This window comes from Hirundo rustica, chromosome 1, assembly GCF_015227805.2.
Source record: "Hirundo rustica isolate bHirRus1 chromosome 1, bHirRus1.pri.v3, whole genome shotgun sequence".
NCBI lineage: Eukaryota > Metazoa > Chordata > Aves > Passeriformes > Hirundinidae > Hirundo > Hirundo rustica.
This window is the reverse complement of record NC_053450.1, coordinates 42,310,895-42,326,633: the sequence shown is the minus strand read 5'-3', so window position 1 is coordinate 42,326,633 and position 15,739 is coordinate 42,310,895.

The following is a 15,739-nucleotide window of genomic DNA, read 5'->3' as shown; positions in this document are numbered from 1 at the left end:
CAGAACCTTGAGAACGATGAGATTTCTAAGTATTGAAAACAAACTTTATAGATTTTCATGTCTCACAGTGCCTATCCATTGCAGCATCTGGAAAAGCATTTGAAGGGGAAATTAAATGATGTTTAACGAGATTAGTTTTTACCACTGATAATCCCACTGGAAAGAGTCAGCCTAGTTGCCTTAAACTGGGTATTTTCAGCTTTTTAAAATTTTTGATTACTTGTTCTGATAAACAGGCAGCATTAGTATCCTAAGAGCCCACATGACAAAACTGTGCATAGTTTGCTTGCATTTTTATCTCCATCTGATTTAGACTGAGTACCATATGTGAGATTCAGAAAGAAAAATTCTCCTTTCTCCATGAGAAGCCATGACATGTGGCACTCATTTAGACAAAGAATTCATGCAGAGACATGGAGAGGTCTTTTTGATTTTTCATTTCTGTTATGAAATATGCCATTTTTGTTAAGCAATTTCATACTCGGGAATCTCCTTCTTATTTGACTAACCATAGTGTTTTCCAAAGTGAAGACATCTTTCTTCAGAGTGTGTGAATAAAGGAGACATTCATGTCTGAATGAGGTGTAAGGAACATGGGACAAATGTATTTTATTCGGTGAAGAAATTATCGAAAATTATATTCCATCCTGCAAAAATGACCCACCCTATCAGGTATTAAGTGTGAAATTATTTTTCCTCTCTCCCATTTTTTTCAACTCCACCCCATGAAACTTCTAGTTCCAGACCATTAAAAGAAGAGTCCATGCTTGATGGAAGTCCAGAGGAAAAAAAAAAAAGGGGGAAAAAGGGAATGCTAGGGAGATCACCAACATAACCCTCTTATGAACATGAACACGAAACTCCTGCTCCGTAACTGAGTCTTTTATGTTACTCCTTAGTCAGAATAAATTGTGATTTATTTAAAGCTATATTTTATAAATTGAAGAAAGACCTTAAGCAAATGTTTATTAGACTGGCATCGTTGCTCAGCTCATTAAGAGCTCTACCAAAAATAACAGAGGACAACCTCATCACTGAGTAATGAAATCCAATTGAAACTGTTACTTTTGGCATTTCACTTAATCTCTTATGCATACATGTGATGTCAAAGTTTCTGGATTTGAGAAAAAATGGATTTTTTTTTTTTTTTTTTTACCTTTTTGGGAACAGCCTCTGTGTTCTAATACACATGTTTATGCGTAGTGTCCTGAAGTCTTTCCGATGTAATTTTAGGAACAAGCACTGCAATTGAGTTACTAATCGCAAAAGCATGAAACTGGATTTCGCAATGTTACATATTGAGGAAAAGACTATCCTTCAGAATAAAAACCTTCTGACACTTTTTCTTTTCCCAGATGAGAGCCCTGGGCTTGGAGTCTCCATGACTGGGTACTAATGAGTCTCTGGAGGTTCTCCAGCTCTTCTGGAGAAAAGCTCTCCAGCTGTGTGGGTGCTTGGGGCACCTGGCACTGGGTTTGGGGCTGCACTGCTGGACTTCATTCCCATCCACTCCCACAGGTGGTTTGACGACAGGCAGGTGTTACCTGCTTCTCAGATGGTGGCTCCCCATCCTGTACACCTGACTGACCCCAAATATGAGGTTTCAAGATAGAGTTTCAAGGTGAGGAGGCCAGGCCAGCTCCTGCCACAATCCCGCTTGTTCCTGCTGTGTACACGTGGAAGCCACAGCTGTGTTCACATGGCTCTCTGCATTGTTCCAGTGGGAAAATGAGTTTTATTTCTTTTTTCCTCTCCTTGCTCCTTCTTTGAGACTATATATAACTATATATATAGTTATATATTGATACTGCAGAAGCAATCCTGGAAATGACAATCTTATCTCTTTTTAATTGTTTATTCTTATTAAAAAGAAAAGAAGGACACAGCAGAAGAAAAGACTTTTCACAGTTGTACTTAAGTATTGACACAGATGTGAAGTTGATAAATCCTGTGTTAGTTGTCCGGGAGAAGAGGTTATACCCACAGGGAAATCAGATGCCTGCCTCCTTTCTAAATAATGGGAGTTAGGCGCTGAGATCCCTGGCTTGGTCCAGAAGAAAGTCTTAAGATCTTGCAAAAGTGATCTTCATGCATGGTTCTGGCTTTGGTTGCTCGTTCCCTGAAACTTCTCACAGTTGTCAGTGGTGCTGGGCCAGCTCTGCGCTGCACATTTCTGGCACCGGGGAGCCAAGTGTGACTGCAAACCGCAGGGACAGCTCAAGTGCCAGAACAACAGAGACATGAAGTGTTTGGCCTCTTTGAGTTCTGGATCATGTTAACAGACCCACAAATGGGCCTAATGGGATGTGTTGAAGACATGTGGAAGTCCAAGTCTATACTGTCCTTAGTCTGGGATGTGTTTTTCTCTTGGCCTTGCAGAATTTTTTTTTCACTATGTGTTAGGCAGAATGTGATCCCAAACTGAGAACAGACCTTTCAGTGATCAGGCCTAAGGACGTGTTAGTTTAGTTTTCTGCTATAGTAACGAGTTGTCACAGACAAGTTTTGTAAGAGTGTACCATTGTCTCAAGACTACTAAATGATGAGGTTTCATGAAGCCAGTTGTTTATGCGTACCCAGGAAACGCTGTATAATCTACAGATTCTACTTAAAGAAGGAGATTATGTTTTTGAAAACTACTTTGATCTCAATTTTGCAACTTCACTATCAAGCCTTTAATGAGCCACAGTATATAGTGAGCTCCTATGTAAAGTATGTGATAAGGTCTTGTCTTATTTTCTATCTTAAAGAGATTGAACTGGACCCTCTCCTGTAGTTTCTCAGACAGGCTTTAGAAATTGCGTAAGTGATGGAAATAATCTTTATCTGGTATTTTATTTTAAAATACCAGGCTATGTCTGAGACAAAGTTACAATCTTCCCAGTTTTCTTCCCCTCAGTTACTTACTAGAGCCATGTTTTTAAGAAGCTGGGAATAAGGCAATGAGAAAAATTCTGATAAACTGGAATAGCACCAGATTATTGGCTAGCACAGAGAGGGAAGCTTGTATGCTGGGTTGCTGCAGATTTGGGCCCGAGCTCAGTGGAGTTCTAAGTAGCAAAGCTCTATTGATGCCTTCAGTCCTGTACAAGTGCAGCTGAGCAGCCCCAGCACATGGGTACTTTTAATTGGTAGAATATATACCAAATGTCCAAATTAGGGGTTTTGGCATGAGGGAGATTTAAAGAGAAAGCAGTGCAGATGATACTGGTGCTCTGTCATAGGGTTAGTGAGCAGATCATTTCTATTCATGAATTGAAATTTGGCTCTGCAGGACCAAATATCCAACCTGCAGCCCAGCCTTCTTTCCCAGGTCCATCAGAGATGGAGCTGGAGGACTCATGAGGCAGATACCCTTTGCTGGGGTTGTCCTCACTGTTGTTCATCCCTTCTCCATCAGACACACATGACAGTGAGCTTGTCCATGCACCTTTAGCCCTGTTCTCATGGGACAGGTCTGCTAGCGCAGATGTACCCAGCACGTCACCAGGGCATGTGCCAAATGATGCCACGTGTCCGGACGTGTGCCTGTCGAGTAGCAGGGAGAGCATGGCATGGTGACGGTAAAGCGCACGCGTGCCTCCCCCATGCAAATTATGGACTCTACATCTCCCTTCTGCATGCACTAGGATCTGCAGTGACCCAGCTGGTTCATCATAGCCGACAATTTGGTGCACTGAGGGAAGTCCTGGCAGTTCTCCTGATAAACAGCATTTGCCCGGATCTGTGGCCATGGCTGAACTGTCTGCCTTCCCTGCCTTTGCAACAGCAGAGTAAGGCAATAGGAGAAGACTTATTGTCAGTGTTTTAATTTCTCCTTCTAGTCCTGGAGAGAAAAAGACAAAATATGCAATTTTTTTTTATTTTTAAAGAAACCCACGGCCTTTTTTTTTTTTTTTTTTTTTTTTCCTTCTTTGTAAAGTCAGAAAAATTAGGACTGGGTTTGGTTAGGCCTTTGGATCAAGATTTATGTTGTTTTTTAGTTTATTTGCCAGGCCCTGCCTTAGAAGTAGTAAAATGACACTGTGATTCTGGTGACCTATTCAGTAGATACTTGCAGGAAAAATTCTGTGTTTAAATAAAGTGAAGGTTATGACACAGGCTGAAAAAGTCAGGAAATCCACACTTAAGACTGACACTAATGCTCATGTGGAAAATAAAAGACACAGTGAGTCAAATTCAGCAGGGAATGCCAACCATAACTCTGAATTTCCAGGCTTTGTGTCAGGTTCTCTCAATATAATGTTATTTAAATGGAGTTTTATGCCTGTGAATTCACTTGTGTTTTAATGGTAGGATTATTTTAAGAGAAATAATAATAGGAAAAAAAACCCCACAACATGTTAGGAAAAGTTTCTTGTAAAATGTCTGTTCTTACATATGACAGGCCAGAATGGATAATCTTATAGCAAAGCCACATGTAGGCACATGTGGAGTAGAACTGTCTTCCATTCCTGGCCTTACCAGACATTTCCTGGGTGTCCTTAGTAATTTAGTTCACCCTTGCCCCATATTCTCAGTCTGTAAAATATAAGAAATAGTACTGACCTCCTTCCTGATGTGCTTTATAAACCTGCTGAAGGAAAGTGCTGGATCCAACCTGGAGACTAACAGAGCGGCGCCGTCTGTGCGTGGGAACACAGCATACCTCACACTTCTGGTGAGATATATTTCATCCATCTCCTCATGCCATGCGCATCTGCGCTGCATTCTGAGGCCACTGAAGGACCCCTGACTTGGGCAGGGTTCCCAACTGGAGGTCACTGGCCAGTGTTAGCTGCAGTCTGTAATTCATCACTCGTGCCATCAGCCAGCAGGTCACATCCCACCAGCAGACCCAGCACCTGCATGGATTCCAAGGAGAGCGATGGAGGCAGCCAACACAGCAGCTGAAGGGTTTTTCTTTCTCCAGCTGTTCTTGCAAAGGGCCTCCTCTCCTCCTTTCCTTTTCCTTTTGATTTCATGATCTTCTCTTTTGCATCTCCACTGAGTCTTGTGTCTCTCATATGTGAAGCAGCCTGGAAAAATTCATATTTAAGATGAAATTATGGAGATCAAAGTTTACTCAGTTTGTAGCAGAAATCCCATGTCTTAGAAATTCAACTTCTGTAAGAATTTAGTGTGGGGGTATGAACTTGTTTGATGACACCAGCTAAGAAATTACCCATTTACTTTTGCTTATTTGGCACTCCATCACTCTTTTCTAATGCCAAGGAAATTTGATAGGGAAACAAAGTCACAGTGTGCTATCTGATCACAGTGATTTCTAGGAAGATCCACTGTAACAGGCAACAGGAAATTAGGCACCTTTGAAAATAAATCCCTCTATGATACACTAGGAATTGAGTGGAAAGATTCTTATTAGCAGTGAAAGTTAGATCAGAGAAGGCAGGAAAAGCAGAACAAACTTGGCATCACAGTACAAGTAAAAGGCGAATGAAAATGATGCAGTGGAGCCACCAATCCTCCCTTTGCATACTAAGGCTGCTATAAGGAAAACACCTGTAAGAATAACATAGCAATGACTCCCATGGGAAAACAGGGATGGTAAATGGTATTTGTTAAGCTGCTGCTTTGGAGGTTTCCACAAACACTTACAGAATAGTTATTAAAAAAAAAAAAGCCAAAATTCAAACATGCAGCAAAACTGCCTTTCATAACAGTGTGAAGCAGCTGTCCATAATCAAGTAGTAACAGTCCTGCTCTTTACATCTTGGCAAAGTTTCTACTCATCAATAAGCTGAGCAAACAAGCTCCTCTTTATGTACTGCATAGCTGCATAAGGACTTTCCCCGAGGAATTTCTTTGGGGTGATTTGCTTTTCCTAAGCATGTTAAATTTAAGAGGGGAGAGGATATAGGAAGACAGAGGCCAACAGTGTAAAACAAGAGCAATTGTAGGAATTGGTGATATAGTCTATGAAGAGAATTAGACTTGGGAATAAGTAAACAATGGGAAAGGTAAATCTGGTTCCTCCATGATGCTTGTCTGTTGCCTCGATGTGCATTCACCTGAAATATATTTTTTGTCTAAGCAACCATTTGCTTTCTCCCCTATGAAGTGCACCTGGGGAACTCCTGGTTCCTGGGGAGGGAGTATAAAAATGAGTCATGGTCTCCTACTGAGAAATGGGGGAGAGAGAGCACTCTGCCTCCAAGGACAATATAGGATAGGATATTGAGTAATGAGGTAGGGAAAGTTCTATAATGAGAAAGAGCTGTCAAGGAAGCACAGAACCCAAGGAAATTATTTTATGAAGAGGGAGCAATCACAAAGTTGTTGGACTGAGATGTTGTTACAGCTCTCCCTAGAATTTCAAGCTTTGGGGAAATAAGAATATGTTTGGAGATAGCGGTGTTATGTCAAGTCAACGAGAATTATATAGAGAGAAATATAAGTTATAGATTCCATCTTTTCAGCTATTAGATTCACTTTAATCTGATACTGCATTCTCCATGCTCAACTAAATATAGGGGGATTTGGTTTATACCAAAGGCCCAAGTTGGCTTTTGGTGGCATAAATCTTTGGTGGAGTAGCAAACATCTTGTTGAACCCCACTCTAAATAAAAGTCTTTAATAAAACCTCACAAAGCTTTTCTGTTGCCTTTTTTTAATTGCTTTACCTGAACTACTGAATGTGAGACACATGTGTCCCAAGAGACTAATGACAAGATAAGTTCTCTGGAATTTTCATGGCTGAAGTTCTTCAAGTAAGAAGACTGTGCTCTTTTTGTGAGGCTGCAGAACTCCCACCAATTTTATGTTTATATGTACGCACACTCTAAGTGCATCTGGCTTCTGTGGACTAGATATGAAAAATTACTTCTGTTGCATTGCTTTGATACAGACATTTGAATTGATTAAAGCTGTGGACAGCAATTTTTCCCATTCCCTTGCTCTGGTACATTGCAGTTATGACTCAGGTTTATTTGCTTGATTGAGATTTTTATGAAGTGTCAGAAATGTTTTCTGGATTAACCCTATTGCTAAGTGTATAGGATTGTAAGAGACGTCTATGTCATTTATATAACCATAGAAAGTTAAGCGTTGGAAGGGACCTTAAAGATCATCTACTCCCAGCCCTCCCTGCCATGGGCAGGAGCACATTCCCTTAGACCAGGTTGCTCAAAGCCTTATCCAACCTGGCCTTGAGCACAGCCAGGCTTGGGGCATCCACAACGTCTCTGAACAACGTGTTCCAGTGGTTTACCACCCTCACACTCAAGACTTTTCTCCTAATATCTAACATGAACTTCCCCTCTTTCAATTTGTACCCGTTGCTGCTTGTCCTATCACTGAAGGGTCCCTCTCCAGCTTCCCTGTAGGCCCCCTTCAGGTACTGGAAGGCTGCTGTGAGGTCTCCATTCAGCCTTCTCTTCCCCAGGCTGAACAGTCACAAATTTCTCAGCCTGTCTTCATAGAGAAGCCTCCTCATAAGGGAGGTGCTCCAGTCCTAATATCAAATTTGTGGGCCTCGTCTGGGATGCCTCTATTCCTTTATAGAGCAATCAGTGCCTCTTTAAGTGCATCAGATACCTTCTCTAACAGTGATGCTTGTGAGCTCCGCATGGCCTGAAACAGCCTGTGCATTTATATGTGACAATTTGAATTAAGCATCTAAAGCCTGGCCAGGTGGTTTTGCACTCGGAAGTCTGCAATCTTGAGCCTTTTCCTTGCTCTCTGGCCCCAGATGGGCCGAGCCCCTGGAGTATGCCAGAGCAAACTTAGTAACACATAAAGTGATGTTGCCTTGTGAATATCACCTAATTACATCAAAATGAAGTTTACATGGAGTGTGCTGTATATCCTGTCTACAGCGACTTTTTTTGTAGTCACTAGGAAGGCATCTTCTCTCCCATGAGACGAACGTCCCCTGCCAGACAATGCGACGCAGCCTCCCACCTTCCCCTGCAGTTGGAGAGAGGAAGCAGAAGGGTTGCCAGCTAGAGTAGGGGAGGATAAACATGCCACAATACTTTGACCTCAATGATCAAAAAACCTCAAATAAACAAAAAACCCAAACAAAAACCAAACAAAGAAGAGAAAAGAAAAGAGAAAAGAAAAAGTTGCAATAGAGTTTGTGTTAAATCCCATGGTTTTCCAAGAAGGAGTTGATTTCATTGTCAACATACTGAATTCCAAATGCCCATTCAGCCTGAACATCACCTATATTTTCAGTTTAACTGAAGTCCTGAATTAAAAGTAAAAAGAATGGGAGAAGAGCAGTGTAATTGTTCTTGTGATAAAAACCTTCCTTTCCATTTTTAATCAGGGTGGAAGAGTTTTTTGAAAGGCCGGTAGTCAATCTTTATTCTGTACCTCCTTTTACTTATCAGGTTGTGGTATTGGTGAGCATCACTCTTCGTTCATTTGGGAGAATAATGCAGTTAAGGATGTGAAGTCAGTGTTGCCAAAAGAAACAGAACATGGTTGGATAGAGTTAAGTTTCATATGCTTTTGTTTGCATCCAGTTTGCACTATGTTGACTACAAGGATGTTCCATGTCTCATTGAAGGAGAAAAAGGGGTTTTATTAGTCCTCGAAGCATTGTATATACTTGGATCTGGAGTTTGGCTTTTCCCATTCCATTATGTTATAGAGGTAGAAGCAAGATGGAATATGAATATGGAACTGGATCCAGATATCCTTCACATTTGGTTTGGGCCAACAGTTAGGTCTAAACTTCCTCCAGGTGCATCCTATCCTAAATTAATTTACTTCTTATTTTCCTAGAGTAAATACATTTTGCCCCAGGCTTTTGGAGTTAACAGGATTTTGTGGCTATTTATTAGCACAATTAGAGCATGCTTGTTTGATAGTTCATTATTTCTTTCCAGTAAAAATCTCAATGTCCCACAATAGTACATAAACCAAGCAGGCTGTCCCTCTTAAAGTTCATATTGTGAGACATAAAAAACATCACCGTAGCAGCAGAATGTGGTGGTGTTATCCAAAAATGGAAGTTTATAGCTCAATAATGCAAGTGTATTGGGTGACCAGGTGATTTCTTGTGTTTCTTCATTTCCTCTCCAAACACAGTTGTTTTATTGTCATAATTAGGAGTACAAGGAAATGCTATTGTGTGTTTTGGAAGAGTATTAACTCCATATTAGGAGTTAATCTATTTCTGCTCAGCATCACAGAGAATGTTCAGTGGGTTTTGTTTACTTTAGTTGTCTTCATACATCACAATTCCATCTCTTGCACAGCTGTTAATGGGCTTTCTTTTGTCTTCAATATAGGGTCCTTAAATTGAATTCTTAAGAGGGAAGCTCTGGTGAAGAAAAGGTCAATAAAAGTTAAAGGAAACCTCTGTGGCTAACTTTTAATAAAACTAGGATACTGAAAGGGTTAAAAAAATGAGTATGTGAAGAAAGTACCCTGATCCAAGCAATGAGATATTTTATGTGGAATTTATTGTAGCTAATTGTAAGCAGGTGCATTTGAACCACCAGATGCCAACCTACCAAAATTTGTCACGGGTCTAAAACTTGGACAGATCCTAACGCATGGTGGGGTCTGCTTGTAGGTACGCTGGAGCCTTGCTGAGCTGTTGCTCTGAGTGTCTCTGCTGGACCAGGGTAGGTGTTACAGAGACACCCGCAACCACTGCCTGCCTGCCTGCTGGGGCTTGCTGTGTTTGGGGCTGCAGAAGAAACACTCAGGTGTTCTTTCCTCTCCTTTGAGTACAGCTGCTGTTTGATACCCACAGCTGCCAAAGAGGTGTTAGGATCCATTCTCCATCAGCAGAGATGGCTGTTTGCAGTGGGTTTATTCCATGTGTGATCTTTTGCTCCCGCAGCACTGCTGTTGAGCAACTCCTGAAGTGCAGAAGTAAAGCTGTGCAGTAAAACTCGTTGTCTTCTAGCTCTCCAAGTGAGCCTCACTGTGTCACATAGATCTCTTCAGCATTTGAAGGACTGGCTGAAAAAATCATCTGGGCTACCTAAAAAGATACAGTTGTAACACTTGTTTTATTGGTAATAAGTACTCAGAAGCAGTGAGTGGCTTGTGAGTGCTGAGCTCACTTGGAGGTGATGGACTGGCTGCCCCTGATATCACAGCCCTGTTGATAATGTCCAGCAAACCTGAGGGCTAGCTGCTTCCTTACTGTGTATAAATTCCATTTCATGACAGCAATAATACCTTCCAGGCAGTGCATTTCAGGGTGATAATTATACATTGTGTGTGGTTATATTTACTCCATCTTAGTTGTGTGGGGAAAAAAAAAAAAAAAAAAAATTGTAGCGCTCTACCACTGGAAAATCTGGGAGAATTTCCCAGTTTCCATGAGTTTTAATAAAGAAAAAGTGGGAAGGGAAGCAGGTACATTGTGCTCTCTTCCCCCTCCACACCCTTTTTTTTTTCTTTGTTTTTTTCTTTTCCCCCCATATTTCAGTGAGTTGCTGAAGGAGTATAGGAGGGATGTAAAATGAGTTCAGATTTTGAAGCAGGGCTTGTGCCAGTATGTCCAAGCTCTTTCAGCTACCTGGCCACTGCCAAACCTCAAATTCTTCTGGGGACCACTGTCTGCCCTTGCCATTAAAATTTTATTTGAGAACTGTACTATAGAGATCAACTTTGATAGGAGTCTGATGACTGTGACCTCAGAGGCCATCAGCTTTCTGTGAACTGTGATTTCACAGGAACACAAGAACAAAGGCTTCAAAGTGATGAACATGGAAAAACAGAATCAACCATAATTGTATTATGTCTTACATGTTTGATCACTTCTTAAAAGTGTTTAATTTTGAAGAATCCACAGTCTCCTCATGTGTTTACTCCAGATCTTCACCATTCATACTCTTAGGAAGCCTTTGTTAATACAAAATCTAAATATTTCTAACCTTTCTTTTAACCAAATCCTAAATACCAACTGCATAGAAAACACGTACTTCGTCTTTGCCACTTTCTTTTGTATGTTTAAGACCATTAACATGTCCTCTCCATCCTCTCTTTAGTAATCAAGTAACCTCAAATCTTCCAATTTTTCCTCTAAGGCATGTTTTGTAGTCTTTTAATATGCTGTTATCCTGTAGTGCTCAATGCTTTTATTCAGCTACAGTAGCTGAGGTCCAAGCTCTGAAAGAGGAAGAAGGAGAATCTAGTCTCCTACAGACTGTTTATCTTCTTTTGCAGGTTGCTCCAATGTGTCATTTAAAACACTGCATCGCTGACCCTGTGACCACTATATACCCCTGGTTCTTTTCTATCTAAATACTTCTCTAGTTGTTCATACAGCAGTTTATTCCTGTAAAGAGGCAATAAATAGTCCTCTGGCCCATGGAAAATGTGCCTTTCTGACTGATAAAATGAATGTAGGAGGATTTTAGTGTCTTTCATATCTTCTAGTGCATTTAGAAATTCTTATTTGGTGTCCTCTTCAAATTTGATAAATAAATTGCTTTTCATATTTGATAAATACTTTTTGTATCCTTTATGGATCATTAGTGAAAATACTGAGAAATACTGGACATAGGAAAAGCCCTTTAGCCATTTGTTGCTCCCTCCCAAGAAGAGAACTTTATTTCTCTTTCACCTAGTCTATGCTTCCATAATTTTCTCCAGAGCACATCATGTCATACAGTCTGGCATATTTCTTAAGATGAGCCATATTGCAGCTATGACTTCTTTATCCACAAGTTCTGTTATGTGGTTGTCGGAATTACTTTGGTTTTGCACAGTTTATTCTGGCAAAAGTAAACTGGCTTATGCTTATCACATTGTTTATTTTCTAGGTATTTACAGATGGTTTGTTGATTATTTGTTTAAGCATTTCTCTGGCATCCTGGGGTTGTAGTGTAAAAATTTCCCCTTTCCTCTTCTGCCTCTTTTTTAAAGATGAACACCATTGTCCTTCCCACTCTTCTTTTACCTCCCCTCAGACATCTTTCCTATAATATCTGTCAATAGTTCCAATATTTAATTAGTCAATTTGGGATGTTTTTTAAAAATTTTATGCATTTTACAATCTTATGTGGTCTCTAATCTGAGTGTATTAGCTCCAACCAATTTAACGTGGAAATTATCTAAATTCTTGCTAACCTCTTGTTTTATTTGAAGCTTGTGTCTCATTTCATTGTGTGAATCGGCAGTATGAATTTTGTGCAGAAAAAAAAATTAAAAATTAAATTATGGCTATCTCAGTAGAATATTTGTGGAACTATAAGAATATAGCTATTGCCATGTAAGCATGTTTCTATTAGATATGACCTAGTAGAGAGAGCGTGTTACAAGGAAACAGTCTGTGTGTGAAGTGAAAATTAACGCAAGTTTGTCTTCTAGCATTTTTAATTAGAACTAAAGTAAGAATCATATGTATTGGCTGTATTTCAATTATATTTACTGTATGACCTGTACATGGTTTGGAACATGAAGAAACTAGGACAGTAAACATTTATTTTCCAAAGTTTCTAACAGAACACCTCCTAATCTGGGGTCCATTTATCACTTCTGTTCTTCTGAGACCTTGCTAATTGATTGTAAAATACTCCTTGGATTTCAGCAAACATCAGAATATGCAGTGAACTTAGCAAACCTATGAAATGAAGAAACTGCTGACCTTGAGTCCACTTATGCTTTATGGGATTTTTCTGTGTATATACACCGAGGGAGCTGCATGCTGCACCCAGGACATATCCATTGCTACTTCTTACTCTTATTCATCAGAATGATCTTTTCCATACATTCAGGAATATCAGCGGAAATTCTACTTAAAGTGACGTCTCTTTAAAACCTGAGTATTTATGAAGTAAAAGGAAGACACTCCAGCTTCACCTTCAAGCTGAAAATAATACCAAGCAGATGAAACTTCTAGTGCAACCAGAAACCATGGAATATTGTTCTAATAACATATACTTTCCTAATCCCCAAATTATTAGGGTTGTATCACAAATACTGCTGCAATTGTTTAAATTTACCTGCCTTAAGATCTTAGATCTTACTCTAGTTTCAGAGGATGCAGACCTGTGTATTGCAGACTCCAGAGAGATCTACTCCATACTATTCCTCAGGCTTATCTCCAAGTTAGTTGTATCTGGGGAATTATTTGATAGCCGTTGTTACTTCCAAGACTTCTATTATTGTAATTTCATTTGTGAAATGTCACCATACTTTGAATTATATTCAAGAGCTGTTTCAGCTTGTCTCTTATGTCAAATCTTGTCCCTTATCCCAAGGTCACGTTATTCCACAGGGCAGTAGTCCTTTTGGTAACAAGAGTATAAATAATTTCCAGCAAAATGTGTATCAATTTCTCCCATAACAGGTTATTTCCAAACATCAGTGCTTAAATGCAACAAGTGGTCACAGTAGCTATAGCTAGAAAACATTTCTCCTGAAGAGTTTTATTAGATTTCGGCATCTTGCCAAAATATGAATATTTTTGCTAGGAATCTCAGAAAGCCATTGCCAGAAATGTATTTTGTAATATTTTTAGAGCCAAACTGGGATTAAATAGTAGTCAGGGAATGGTGCATCAAAACAGGAAGCTGGGTACAAGTTGACAAGGAGAGGATTGCTCTGCTGATTTTAGACAGGGTCACACTATGAACTTGTTTTCTCCGCCACCCTCCTCACCACGTGAAGCTGCTGCACGAAAGTGTGTCAGAAGCAGGAGCACAACACTGCAGTGCTGCTGACTGCTAACTGGCCAGAGGCAAACATACCTTTTTTTTCCAAACGCTGCCCTGAAGGGAGAGATGTATCTACATCCAGCTGGTCCTATGCCTTCACCTATGTCCCTGCTGGCAGCCACAGGTAGGTCCCTGTAGTGCAGGGGCTTCTGAGGAGGAAAAGAATAAATGATGAAGGAAGGTGGAAATCCTGAAATGTAATTTAAGAAAGACAAGGCAATGCAGTTGAAAAGAGCATATTTGACTGTGGGAAGAGGCCTGGGTGAGGAAGGCAGCCAACAGCACATCATTCAGTTCAAGGTTAGTTTTTCTACAGTGCATCATGAGACAACACTGAGCATGGAGAAGCTGTCATCTTCCCAGCTTATGTAGCTTCTTCAGTAAGCCTGCATTATTTGTGGAAGCAAAGAAGTCAATCAGTTGTTGCATATCAGAAGCAAAGCAAGCTCCATCAGCAGCAGTACTTTAGCAGGGACAGAAGTCCCTAGTCTCATGCTGGGGTCCATGGCTCACTTGCTGCAGTTGGGAATCAGGCTTGTCTGCTAAGGCTCTAGGACTCGGTTAATATTCTTTACAGAGGCTTAAGGTCTTCAGGATCTGTTTGTGGCCAGGATGAGGCAATTCTAAGGAACACAGTTGGTCCCAGACTGTGCATCAGCTACTCTCCCTGCTAGAAACGATTTGATTTTTTGATCAGTTCAATGGACAAATCTGGTTGCATAGGTTTTTTCTGTCACTCAGGGTCATAATCTGCCTTAAAATTCAAATTTTCCCTCATAAAAGAACAATGAGTGGGACAGGTTGTTTACATTATAGTTTTCCTGTTCCTAGCAAATGAAGGCTCAGTAGTTATAGTGTGCAGGTGGAGCATTTTTTTTGCAACCTACAACCCAGTAATTAGCACCTTTGCTTCATGTTAGCATTCAGCATGTGGACCTTATTGCTTCATCAAATGTCTGAGGGCCCATCTGGTTTTAATCAGCAGAACAGCACTATTTGACAATGGAGAGGGAAAAAGCAAGTTTTGCTAGCAGCAGAACTCTCTCCCCACTCAATCTCTGCAGCGATCTCTCCACCTTCTCTTCTTCACCCTTCCCAATGAAAATAATGTGAATGATGCCAGTAACTTGTATAGAAATCAATAATGTTCTGGTGTCATAGGAGAGTAATACATGTTGAAAACAGGGACTACCTCAGCTTCTCCACCTGGATTTGTGACTATAGGTGAGAGACTTAAGGAAAATCAAGGATACTACTTGAAACAGTAGTTTGTGGCTCCTTATCTGACTCCTCTTCAAGACTTCTGAAGTGACCCTTTTCCGTAAGCATCCTCTTAATGCAGAAACACTTGTTCTTAGAAGTTGGATTGTGTTTTTATCATTTTTAAACAGAAATAGACTCTGAACAGCTACAACACAGAAGCTATGCTGGTCTTTGGAGTCCTCTTGCAAGGGGCTTTTGGGCTTTTAGCAATTAACTGTGAATGCCATCCATGTACTTCTAGTATCACTCATGCCAAAGGTATCTGGTCTATCTCCTCACAAGATCAACACTCCTGAGCAGATAGATCTGACCCATCCTATATTCCAGGTTTAAGAAAATGGTTCTCAGACAGTTTAAACAGGTTATGACTTTGTTCTACCCTACTCTCCTGCTCTCCATGCCCCTCTCATTTAGGCAGCTATGTCAAACACTGGGTGTGATTAATGATGACAGAGATTACTGTGAGCATAAAGTTCAAGAGCTCAGCTGTTTATTTGTTTAAGAAAGTTGTTTTCTGTGTGTTTCTCTATATATCTAGCCATGTGCTTAGACTGAAATACCCCAGCACAATCACTGGTTTGTACGAATATTGTTTTGACAGCAAGGAATGCTTGTAAACATCCAGGAGGGGGAGGGGAAATATTCAGTGTCTTAGGACTCATTCCATTTTCATGTGGTTTGTTCTTCTGTCAGTGGTGTGGGAGGAAATTCCTGTCGAATAACTGAGGAGACACTGTGTGTGAAAGTACCACAGCTCAGGTGAGTAATGCCGGAACATAGGCAGGAGGTTGGAGGCAGCTTCTGGCCATCTTCTTCAGCAAGTAAGTGTGGAAGGCAGACC